The sequence below is a fragment of the Pithys albifrons genome, chromosome 1, assembly GCF_047495875.1.
Source record: "Pithys albifrons albifrons isolate INPA30051 chromosome 1, PitAlb_v1, whole genome shotgun sequence".
Taxonomy (NCBI): Eukaryota; Metazoa; Chordata; class Aves; order Passeriformes; family Thamnophilidae; genus Pithys; species Pithys albifrons.
In genome coordinates, this window is record NC_092458.1 from 112879820 (window position 1) to 112886090 (window position 6271).

Genomic DNA, 6271 nt, shown 5'->3' on the forward strand with positions numbered 1-6271 from the left:
CTGGTCAGTCAGGAGCAGGTGCAGCCCCTAAACCCTGTGCAAAAAGTCCCAGGAAGACCCTGTCAGCACATGAAATTCTCCTCTGGCTTTCTTCTGTCTGAGCACTGTCATTCAGGGGTAAACCAGGCTGACATGTGGCTTGCACAGCACAGCCAGAGAGCCACTTGTGACAGGCCATGCTGTGTGTTCCCTGAAAATGGCCCTGCCTCTTGCTCCAAGCAGAGAAACTACACATCTTATCCATCTTTATGGCCATTTCTGTGTGCCAGCCATGGAGCAGTGGTGCAAGGGAAAGGCTGCAGAGGAGCAGGCTGCACCAGGGTCAAGCTGGTGTCCAGTCTCCAGCATTCCTCACTGGAGACTCATCTCACACATCAGCTGAAGGGTTACAAGGGGGAACTAAGTCACAGGGCTGCTGCACTGCTTTTTCTAGTCACATGCTTTGGGCTTCTCAGGCAAACACAAGATGGGGAAGTCTCTGTGGAGCTGTGGAAAGGAAGCCTGTCAGGCAGCTGGGTCTACAGCACGGTGAAGGGGACGATTTATGAAGCATTAAAAACACATGTTGCAACCTGTCCAGTCTGTGGCCACTCGGATCAACTTGTCACACGCCTGGTATCGTCTTCCAGCCACTGCAGGCAAAAGCAGGTGGGAGGGGCCAAACCCTGGAGGCAGTTGATGGGCAGTCATTAGTTAGTTTTCCTACAGGCAACCCACACAGCAGCAGGGGGTCCTGCTGAGACCCCCACTGTGCACTACGGATGGCTCACAGATGGAGTCAGCTCTTCCTTCACTTGCAGGGACTCCTTTCCCCCAGGGACACATTTTATGGGGCCAGTGATGAGGAGCACAGCCCCTGCCAGTGCTGTACTTGTAGGAAAGGGACTTTGCCCTCCTTCTGTGCCTGCAGATGCCACAGTTACTCAACTTGTAGACAGAATAGAATGAAACCTGCCTAGAACGCTCCCAAACCACACAAACATTCTCTCCTCTGTTTGGGTTTAACGGTAGCAGCCACAGCTCCAGATTTCCATACATGGCTCTAGCCAAAGCCAGACCTCCAAACTTTTTCCTTGCATGGTACCAAACAGGAATATGTCAGAAATGCTTTATGAGTGTTAAGTTCCTCCACAGTTGACTCTGGCATGTTGGGGATCCCTTTTCCACTGGGGTTTGAGTTATCCTTGCTTTCTTACTCCAGTCAGAGCCAGAGCATGGCAGCAGGGACCTGTCTCTGCCAGATGCCCCAGTAGTTCTGTGTTTCACCTGCCCCTGGCTACCAGGGCTTCCCCTCATGTGCCCTTGAGCAGAAAGATGGCAGCTCCCAATCTGATATCAGACCAGGGTCTCTCCAATTTTGATGTAATTCTGGAGGCTGGTCCCAGCTAAGGGACTGCTCAGTTGGATATATCAGTGCTAGGAAAGGCAGTGCATTTCTTTCAGTGCCAAATGGATGACCCCTTTCTAAGGTTGCCACTAGAGAGGCTGGTGCTGGGAAAAACCTCCTTCAGCCAAATAATCCCAGTCATCTGTCTGTCAGCAGAGGAGAGAAAGTAGCAAAGCACTTTGGGATGTCAGCCAAGCACTGTCATACAGCAAACAGCTGCCTGGCTCTCCCTCAGTGACAAAAACGCAGCAGTCTTGGCACAGGAAGCAGGAGAATGCAGCATAAGCTGAGAGACAAGCATTGCTTAGTCCTTGGTGTCTGGAGGGAGGACTGTGCTCTTCCAGGTGCTGTTGTACCCCAGTACAGGAGGCAGATCAGAGAAATGTCCAGCTGAATGTCCAAGAGCAGTCATACTAGCCCAGGATCATATCCTCTATGCTGCTGCCTAGGGAATGGAGTGGAGGAAAGGTGGCCAACCAAACAGCTGCCATCCTTTTGTCTTCCTTCAAGAGGGGATCTAGCCAGCTGGTTGCCTCCTTGCCCTGGGAAGAGGCAGGAGCGGACAAGGATTCTTCATGTGATTCCCAAGTAAGTGCTTTACTATAACCCAGAAAACAAAAAATCATTACTTCAAGAGGCAAGACAATAACAAGACACTCATTTTTCATCAGCCTGTGATCTCCCATAGCTCTAATTGACCTCAGCAGAAAACACAGATGAGCTGCACTTTAAAGTAAAAGAAAAAATCATCCTGCAGTATTATCTCAGATATTCCCAGGAGAGATAATAGCCAGAGAAATTTGGTTGTTCACATCTATCCACAGGAGGTTTGTGTCCACAAAGACATTTCTGTTGGGTTTCTGGCTGATACCAAATGCATCCTCTTTGATGTGCATTTTTGGTTCAATGCACAGCAACATCCTCCCAGTCCCCTTTCATCCTGCATGAGCCGGAGAACCGTTTCTGATGAGAGAACTCATTTAAAAATTACTCCAGAAAGCTAATGTCTGTCTGTACCTTGTATTCCCATGGAAGATGGGACCCAGCAGACATCCCAGGAGGTTTGCTGCTGCCCTGTGAGCCTGATGCTTTAGAGGGACAAGAGTGGTGCCAGTGAGCACTGGGGAGTTCAGGGAGTGGAAACACTCAGCATTTCTTGCACGTAGGAGCTGTGCTGGGTCTTTATGGGCTGCCACTTGCACAGAGGGTATAGCAGTGCCTCCTGGCTCTTACTCCTTGCTTGGTATTTCATCCCATTGCCTAAGACCTCCCTCTTGCAGAGGAGGTTTGAAGCCCTTCAGCTATGAGCAATGCCACCTGAATATTGAGGCTGCTTTTCTTTATATAGATGCTGTTTTTCTATTAGTGGTCTCTGGAAGCTCCCAGGCCAATTGTTTGAGAGCACATTTTATAGCTGCATGTCACAGTAAGGAGAGAAAATATGCTAATACATTCCCAACACGGGAAGAGAAATGCCAGGTCAGACTGTGGGAAAGACAGCAGCTTCCCAGAGGCAGCAGCCCTGAAAGGAGAAGCAGCTTTGCAAGGAGAGCAGGTCACCAGGCATGCCAGTGGCACGCCTGGCTAGGAAGGGGCCAGGCTTGCTAAGCTTTCAAGAAAAGCGTGGCTTTCCTTCATGCAAAGAGTGAATTTATCAGGGAATGAGGCACTAGGAAGGCATGAGGGAACAACAGCCCCTCCTGGTGAGCTTGCTTGGTCTCCATCCCTCATGCCCCTGCCTATAGATACTGAAGTGAGACACAGCCAGTGACAGGACAGTGTGAACACCTCATGTGCACAGCTGGGGATGGTCCCTGACACCATTACAGACTCAAAGGAGAGAAATGCTTATTCCCTGCATCTCAGAAAGGCAGCACTAATGTGGAGGTTAGCTGCTGGGAGAGGATGAAATCAGGCAAGAGGTTTCTAGACAGCTTTGGGGGTCAGAGAAGGAAAATTGTAGGCTGAATTTTCTCCACACCTACTGGCTGCACATAGTTCAGGCAAGCTCAAATCTTGGCACACTTTCCCATCAGAAAACTCACAGGTTACACACATGGAGGCATAACAACTTCTCTAGTTTCAAAATATTCAAAAGGTGAAATCAATTCTGCATACATCAGGGAGTACCGAGTGGAGGATGTTGTATTTTCAATCACTGCTTACGTCTTGTTTACTGTTGCAGCCCTGGGAAGCACACATACTCCTCACTGAAAAGCTCTTCTTCCTTCACATCTTCATTCATTAAGCAAGCTGTCAATAGAAGCCTGTAAGCACAAAGCCCAACCGTAGCAGTGGGGTTGGGAGACTGCTTTATTTTTAGAAAAAAAAAAAGTTAAAACAACCATATTCCTCTGGAGGACTAACTCTAGAACCATTACTAGTAAAAGCTGCCTTGAAATAAAACCATTTTTAATGATTGCATTTAACAGCAGTTTCCAGAGCCTTGTGCACTTACAATTTTATCATAGGGGATTGCATTTTGGGGAAGGCACCCAGGGGCAGTGAAGGACTCCAGGGTAGGCAACATAACTGGCCTTAACTTGCCTGTCACTGCTCGGAGCAATCTGTGATGCCTTTGCTCACAGGACCCAGCATTTCCCCTCTGGCTTTGCGCAATGCACCGAGATCTCTGATTCCTAAATGGTTTGCAGTGCACAGTCCATTTTTCTCAGTAACTCTCTCATTATAGGCCAATTTTAACTTATAAATTCATTTATAAGCCAGTCCATTTGTGCAGACTGTCTTGCTGGAGGCAGAGTTCTGACTTTCTCCATCTCCCTCTTTCCCTCCCTCCTCCTCTGCTGGAGCCCCCAGTAAGGACAAGCATATGCAAATCCAGGACACCTCTCATCTATTGCTTGTGTGGGGCAGAGGTTTGTGTGGGGCACCGCCTCATCCAGCAGCTTTGGACAAAAGTGGAAAGGAACAGTACAGCTGCAACCAGGAGTTGCCCTTGCTGTGCAGCTACCTCAGGATAAAGCCAGTAGAAATGCTGGTGGCTTCTGTGGACACAGCCATGATTCCAGATGATGCAGGCAGGGATGGGTTCCTCAAGGCGTGCTTACCTTCCTGCTGCTCCTTCCCAGCCCTCTTGGAGGGAGCAACGCAAGTTCCAGCAGGCACCCCCCATCAGGGGCCCATCTGGAAGATGAAACACTTGTGTCAGTGCATCTCCACCTGTCCTAGGACTCAGGTGGAGTCCTGGGATGACTTCCCATTGCTCAGAGCACAGTTCAAGAGCACTTGGGCAGCAAACCAGGTACTGGGACAGGAGCGACCACCACTTTTGGACAAGGAGGGACATGAGAAAGGGAAAGGATATGAGAGAAACTCAGCACCAGGACAGACCCAAGAGAAGGGAGGCACAGTCTCCAAAGCCTGTGTGTGGCCAGGCCCCAGGCCCCAGCCCCTTGGCTGAACCAGGTAAAGCAGTGGTGGGTCACCAGGATGACCCGAGCTGGATGCTGGCCCTGGGACAGTAAAGATGGGCCATCACCTTTGATACAGTGCTAGTGAGGACATACTGACTGCAAAGCAGTGACTGAGAGGAAGAGAGGGTGAAGTACCAAGCAATAGGACAAGAGGAAATGGCCTCAAGTTGTGTGGGGGGTGGTTTAGTCAGAGTCAGGAAGACTAAAAAGACTTACCTAAGTGAAAAGGAAAAGCCTGGTTAAGGGTGGTGATTTCATGTTATGGACAAAGCCTGGCAAAAATATAAGCCCCAGATAAGGTGTCTGTGCAAGGCCAATCTCGTGCCCATCACACTTTGTCCCTGAAAGGGGGGTCAGACTTTGCAATGGGCTGTCCCGGGAATCACACAATCCCCATCCCTGAAGGTGTTCAAAAGGCGCGTGGATGTGGCACTCGGGGATACGGGTTAGCGGCTGGACTCGGTGACTATACCACTCTTTTGCGACCCAAAGGACACTGTGATTCTGGGATCCCCATCTCCCCGGCAGGGCTAGCACGGAGCCAGCCCCGGGAGCCGCCGCTGCCTCGCTGCCCCAGCGCGCTCCTGTCCAGGGGCGCTTCCGCCTCCCGCAGCCGCTCCGTGTCCCGGGAAACCCCAGCAGATGGTGCCAGACTGTCAAAAACCCTCCGGGAGCCGGGCCCGGCTCCACCGGGAGCGACCGCCTACCTCCCCTGCCTGGCAGCCGGCGGCGTTGGGGGGCAAGGAGGGGTAAGAGATTTTGGGAAGCTCTGCATCAATCACCCGGAGGCTGGGAAAAGGTCGGCATCCACCGCTTTTGGTTCAGCCAACCTCCTTGGCCAGCATCTCCTTGCTTTCAACGCTATTTTCCACTGTGATATCTGGTTCTCAGAGTGACCAGAGAGATGGAGTTCCCCCCTCCCTCCTCTTGGCTGACTTTGCTCTGGGCAATTTATCTCGATCCTCAGTGTAAAATTTTCCTTTGCACCATTTCATCCTATTATTCCAGCATAAATCAGGACCATTTCCATGTCGAATGCTGGCAGAGGAGCATAAGAGCAAGGAGGGGAAGAGTTTCAGTGCTGTGGCAGTTCAGGCAGCCTGGAGACTTTGCCCTGTGCTCAGGCATGGGGACAACACGCCCTTCCTTCGGACCACAGGGCTCCCTGGGATTTCCATACATGCCTGGGACTCCCACAGCAGTGATGCTCTCCCAAACTTCTCTGGGAGCAGGAGAGCCAGAGGCTGATGAAAATGCAGGAGGCTGTGCCATCTCAAGGATCAGCTGCCTGGGAAGCCACACAGGGATGTTTCAGGGATAACTCAATAGCCAGCACTGCTTCAGCAGGACTGCCAGCAGACAGTGGACTCACACGCCTCAGACCCAAAGATCAGGACCAGTATCCCCATAGAACTACACAGCAAGGACAGAGAACTGCTGACCTGGAACC